Raw genomic sequence first — 6,656 nt, 5'->3', positions numbered from 1 at the left:
ACCATCGACATATGGAAGTTCCCAGGCTAGGGGTCGAATCGGAGCTACAGTTGCTGGGCTATGCCACAGCCACAGCAATGCCAGATCCAGGCTGCATCTGCGACCTATACCACAACTCAGGGCAATGCCTCATCTTTAAGCCACTGAGAGAGGCCAGGGGTCAAACCTGCCTCCTCATGGACACTGTTCGGTTCTTAGCATGCTAAGCCACCACGGGAACTCCTCATTTTTGGTTTTTGACGAAACCAAATTGATTTCTGCGATTCTAGACAACTGGAAGACAAAAGGCACTCTCTTGCCAGGTTTGGGTTACAAATATTTAACTTGGATTCAGCTACCTAACAACAGTCAGATGCTTTCTTGCAAGCTGAGGGAGCTCAGAGGACTTAATACTATTTAACACTGTCAACTTTCTCTGTCATGCAGAATCTAAATGGGTGAAAAATTAGCAAGACGAACCATAAAATGTCATTTTTATGGAGTAGGGGAGATTTACTGAAAAACAGTATTTCATTGTGTAATGCAGTCTGTCAAAGATTAGCAAACAGTGGCAGTCAGCCTCTTGGAGAATAGAATGAAATTTCATTCTTTGCGGAGGGCTTCCTTTAAGCATCTCTGCTCCTTTTTTCAGCTCTTTCTGTGTCTGCCCCCTGGTCCAAGCTAAAGCTCTTCTCTAAGGGCCAAGGCTGTTTTCTCTTTGCAGGTCAGCTCTTGGCTTGCCTTTAGAGAGCTAAATATTTTATCCTGTCCTAGCCTCTCCCACGTGGCCCTTGGCTTGGCTGGCTGGCAGGCACTCTTGGTTGCTGGAGTCAACTGTAATCTTTCACTAAACGGCTGGGATCTTGGCCATAGGCCTCTCAGTGCCCGTAAATTGAGGGTCAGGTCAAAGAGTAAAGTAGAACGTTCCTGTTGTGGCTCAGCGGTAACGAACCTAACTAGTAGCCATGAGGATGCGGTTGCAACCACTGGCCTCACGCAGTGTGGGTTAAGGATCCGGCCTTGCCGTGAGCTGTGGTGTAGGTCACAGACATGGCTCGGAGTTGGCATTGCTGTGGCTGTGGTGCAGGCCGGCAGCTGTAGCTCCAATGCGACCCCTTGCTTGGGAACCTCCATATGTCGCAGGTATGGCCCTAAATAGAAGAAAAAAATACAACTAATTTTTCCAAGAGGAAAATCATCTAAAAGACAGTCATCCTGAGTTTAGCAGAGTGTCAACAATAGGAACCAGAATCAAAACAATTCTGGAGAAAATCCGGTAGGCTTTTGTAGGCTCAGATTCTATTCTTGAACGCTTCCCTTTTCGAAGGACTTTTCATAAAATGGAATGGCCTGCACCTGTCTGTCAGGAACGCTTGCGGGAGGCCAGGGTCAGGCTGAGCTGCATGAGAAGCAGCTGGGAGGTGGGTGCGTTGGGTCCGAGTGTCTGATGGAGGGAGATGGAGGTCCTTATCAATAACCATCATTATATTGGCCTCGGAGCTGACTTTCTTGAGAGCTCGTCTGGAGGTTCTAGCAGGGGAGCACAGCTATTCCTATACCCTTGACCGAAGAACGGTCCTCCTCTAGCGGGGATGGTTGTTCTCTTCAAAGGAGCATGCAGCTTTGGGACGGTCACACATGGAGCATTGAGGGAGGGAGAATGTGGAACCTGCCTAGCCGGCAGATCAGCTGAATCAACCCTGGAGATTGAGGGGGGGACAGATGTCGCAGCCAGGTCACCCTCACATCCATGAGTTACATTTCTGATTCATCAGAAGTTCCCATTGTGGCACAGCGGAAACAAATCTGACTAGGAACCATGAGGTTGTGGGTTTGATCCCTGGCCTTGCTCAGTGGGTAAGGATCTGGCGTTGCTGTGGCTGTGGTGTAGGCCGGTGGCAACAGCTCCAATTCGACCCCTAGCCTGGGAATCCATATGCCACAGGTGCAGCCCTAAAAAGACAAAAAAAAAAAAAAAAATTCTGATTCATCAGATGAGAAATAGCTTCTCACAGGAGAAACCAGGTCAATTTTAGAATATTCTGGATGTACCAAGAGCAGCTGCTGGAAACTGACTTCTTTCCACTCATAATTTTGAGCCCCTGGGGTATTTGCTGCAGACAGAATATGTGTGCGTGGAGCTGCCCACTGCCCTTCTCATTTGCATGCAAGTCTTCTCCAGCTTGAGCTCTTATCGGTTTCTCTGGGTAAGCAGTTCTTTCCAGATTCCTTACCCCCTTTGTTCACTCAAACAATGGCCTTTGTCACCAAGAATGAAGTTAGGAGCAGGTGACAGATTATTTTTAATGCTGTCAAGACAAGCAGCTGTTTCATTTATGACATTTTCTCTCTCTAAGCCTGCCTTTATTCTTTGTAGCTGGAATGATTCAGAGCCTGCATCAGAAATCCTTGCACCACAGGAACACTGAGTCCTAAACCCTTTTCAGAAATTGGTCAGTTGTCACTCAGGAACACTGCGAGGGATGGAATGGTACTTCCTGGTTGTTGGTTACTTTTCATGGACCTGTGGTTGCTTTCGTGGACCTGTGGTTGGGTTGTCCTTGAATTTTCTCTTTCCATCATTCATTCAGCCAATCACCAGGTCCCGTTGGTGTTATCTCCTAAATAGCCCCCACACCCTACTTCTCTCTGTTCCCATGGCTGTATCCCCAGCCCTGGCTGCCATGATGATTGCTCCAACTCCAAGTTTATCTTCCTATCTCCAGGTTCCTTTCAGCCCATTCTCCATGTGGCAACCAGACTGATTTTTTCTTAGAGATGTGAATGTTACATTATATCCTATTCAGAACTCATTGCGAGCTTTCCATGGCCTTTAGGGGACCATACAACTTTACTCTGGGTCTCTGGCTTAAGTGCGGATGCTACTTTAGATTCTTCTGAATGTTCTGAATTCAGTTAACACATCACTGTTTCTCAGGGTCCCCGCTGGCCTCCTTCAGAATTCAACATAACTGCACCAAGGGTCCGCCTCGTCTCTTGAAGGTTATATCCAGAGAAAGAGGTTCCTTCTTCTGGGAAGAGCAGGCAGAGCTCCAGGGAAGATGACCTGGGAGTAGTGAGGGGGAGTGGAGGGCCCTGTGTTGCCAGGTGCTTGGAATGAATCTTCCTCGGTCATCACTGGACCACTGGGTGGCAAAGCCCAATAACCTCTCACCTTGCTCCTTGTCTTTAGGGAAGATTATCTGCTCTAAAGAGCAATCCACCGACAGCAGGGACTTCAGAGTATGGATATCTGTTTGTATCTGTTTCAGCTCCCTCATTTACTGTGTGACTTTGGGCAAGCCACTTAATCTTTCTGTGCCATGGTTTCTTCTTCTAGAGAAAACAACAGCACCTACTATGTCAGTTAACTCTTGTTGCCCCATAAACCTATTCCAAACATAGCAGCTTTATTTTGTTAGGCTGGCATCAGCTGGTGTGGTTCTGGTTGCAGCTGGACCCACTCCTGCATCTGTGGTTGGCTGGCAGGTTGCTAGGTGGCTCTGCTTCCACTGGTTGGCTGACTGTCAGTTAAGGCTCTTTGGCTCTCCTCCATGTAGTCTCTCATCCTCCAGCAAGTTTATTCCAAGCATCGTCTCACAGCAGAGGCCCGAGAGACAAAGCAGGAGTGTGCATGACCTCTTGAAATCTAGGCTTGGAACTGGTTCATCCTTATTTCTACTGACAATATTCTATAGGAGAAAGCAAGTCATTAGGCCAGCCCAGATTCAAAGCCTGGAAAATGCCTTTCATTGCCTAATGGGAGGACGTATTGCCGACATGGATACAGGGAAGTATTCGATTGGGACCACCAGGGCCCTTCATCCACCATACTGCCTTAGAGGTTGTTGTGCAAATCAGGTAAGATAATACATGGAAAGTACTTAGAACAGAGACTAGTGCATTGTAAGTACCCGATACATTTTACCCATTATTATCAGAATAATCATTTTTTGGTGTATCTTTAAAAATATATATGGAAATTAGGAGTTCCCATCTTGGCGCAGTGGAAATGAATCTGACTAGGAACCATGAGGTTGCGGGTTCAATCCCTGGCCTTGCTCAGTGGGTTAAGGATCTGGCATTGCCATGAGCTGTGGTGTAGGTTGCAGACGTGGCTCGGATCTGACGTTGCTGTGGCTCTGGTGTAGGCTTGCAGCAACAGCTCTGATTAGGCCCCTAGCCTGGGAACTTCCATATGCCACAGGAGCAGCCCTAAAAAGACAAAAAAAGACAAAAAAGAAAAAAAAAAAAAGGAAAGAAAGAAATTAGTGCAATTCATAGAAAACCACGTCAAAAATTTTTGAGGATTTTCCAATTTATATAGCTGAAATAACTTTTTTGTGGTCCTGGAAGTGCTCTCTAAAGTCAGCAGCTGACAAACTATTGCCTTTGGAATGGATAAGCAATAGATCCTGCTGCATAGCACTGGGGACTATGTCTGGTCACTTGTGATGGAGCCTGAGAATGTGAGAAAAAAGAATGTGTACATGTATGTGTGATTGGGTCACCTCGCTGTGCAGCAGAAAATTGGCAGAACACAGTAAACCAGCTATCATGGACAAAATAAAAATCATTATAAAAAAATAAAAAAGTCAGCATCTGAGCTCCTCTTTATGTTCTTAAACACACATTTATTGTGATGACTGAATTAATGTACTCGAAAATGATAAATTCAAAATACAACAAACTAGTGAATATAATAAAGAAGCAGGCTCACGGATATAGAGAACAAACTAGGGGTTACCAGTGGTGGGGGGGCAATACAGAGTAGGGGGGTTAGAGGTACAAACTATTGGGGGTGAGATAGGCTACAAGGACGTATTATTGTGCAACATGTGAATATCGCCAACATTTTGTAATAATTGTAAATGGAGAGTCACCTTTAACAATTGTATAAAAACTTTGAAAATTTACTGCAAAAGTAACTCAGTATCTGGAATGTAATAAACAGTAGATAATGGTATCTATGATTATTATATTATGGCAACAGGGTCAATGATTTGGAAAAGAATCTGCCTTTTATATGTCCCACTCCATCACTAAAACAAATGCAGACTGGCTTAGCCATGATGCTAAGAAATATCATAGGTGGTCCGTGCCTGAAGCAGAAGCAGAACAAAGTGAAAATTTCCCCACATACACATAGGGAGAGAGAAAATTTAATAATCGCCCACATCTCCAATATATGGCTTCCATAGATCTATGGACCTGTCTTCATTTATTCATTGTTTGGGTAGAATTTTCAAAAGCACATCCCAGATGTCACATAAATGTTTTAGAATGTATCCCTGATAGACCTTTTATTGTGTAACCACCATACTATTATTACACTTTTCCAAATTAACCATAATTCATGAGTACCATCTAATCCCCAGTCCATAATAAAAATTTCTCCCATTGTCCAATCCAAACCATATCCATACATTGTGTTTGTTTTGTAAGAAACATGTTTGTTTTATAGCAGAAGAATTTTGTGCAGTTCTTGGAGCATGCAGAACTGGCTAGTGTTATTTGGGGTCCAGCCTGCCAGGGACATGGAGCAGGCCTGAGGGACCCCGGGTAGATGTACTGAGGTGGTTTTCTAAAGTTTTTTGTGCATCTCCCAGCAAACGTCAACATTGCCGTTTGGTGTGTTTAAAGCCACCTTGATTTAGAACCACTCAGAAATGTGCTCTCTAAAGCTACGATGCAGTGAGCCCATAATTCCCCGTGGCTGGCTTTCTTAATCTCACGGTCATCTGAAAGATTTGAGACCCACGCTATCATCTTGAGACCCGAGGTTTGGGGAAGAATGGAAGCAAAGAAGCTGTTTATGCTGAGGAAAGTAGCCCCAAGTTAAAGACAATTTAATATCAGATTGTCACACAGGAAACCGTATTTCTTTAAAACAATTTTTTTCTTTTCAATGGTATCATTTTGAGAGCATTGGCTCAGGTCGACAGGACTTGGGGAAAGAAGAGAGCGTGTCAAAAGCCCTGTGTTTTCTTTGCTTGTCTGAAGTAGGAAGTCTTAAAAAAACAAACAAGCCAACCCTCTAGTTTTCTCTGTGTGGTGTGATTAATGGGGAAAGATCTTAATCTTTTGGACAAAGTAGATTTATGTATTTACACATTCATTCAATAAACAGGCTAGAAACTAGAAAGCTGGGCTAGACTAGGCTTTCTCCCTTATTTCTTCCATGTAATAAATCACTAAAAAGGCCATTTTTTTCTTCCTTCATATTTCTTGAACTTGTCCCCTTCTTTCTTTTTCTTTCTTTTTTTTTTTAGGGCCACACCTGAGCCATAGGAAAGTTCCCAGGCTAGGGGGTGAATCAGAGCTCCAGCTTCCAGTCTACACCACAGCCACAGCAATGTCAGATCCGAGCTGCATCTTTGACCTACACCACAGCTCACAGCAACGTCAGATCCTTAACCCACTGAGCAGAGCCGGGGACCAAACCCAAGTCCTCACGGATACTAGTCAGATTCGTTACTGCCAAGCCACAGTGGGAACTCCTTGTCCCCTTCTCTTTATCCGTGTGACCACTGACCCAATTCTGGTCCTCACCATCCTTTGTCTAATCTGTTGTGGTCAGATCCTAAGTAAACCCAATTTCTGCACTGCAGCTGGAGTGAGCTGTTTAAACTACAATTCCGACTATGTTATAACCCTCCTTCAAAGCTTTGTAACCT

This window comes from Sus scrofa, chromosome 11, assembly GCF_054392235.1.
Source record: "Sus scrofa isolate SSC_HxYL_T2T_F1_AM1 chromosome 11, Sscrofa_HxYL_maternal_Yorkshire_Landrace_v2.0, whole genome shotgun sequence".
Taxonomy (NCBI): domain Eukaryota; kingdom Metazoa; phylum Chordata; class Mammalia; order Artiodactyla; family Suidae; genus Sus; species Sus scrofa.
Note: the sequence above shows the minus strand (reverse complement) of the source record.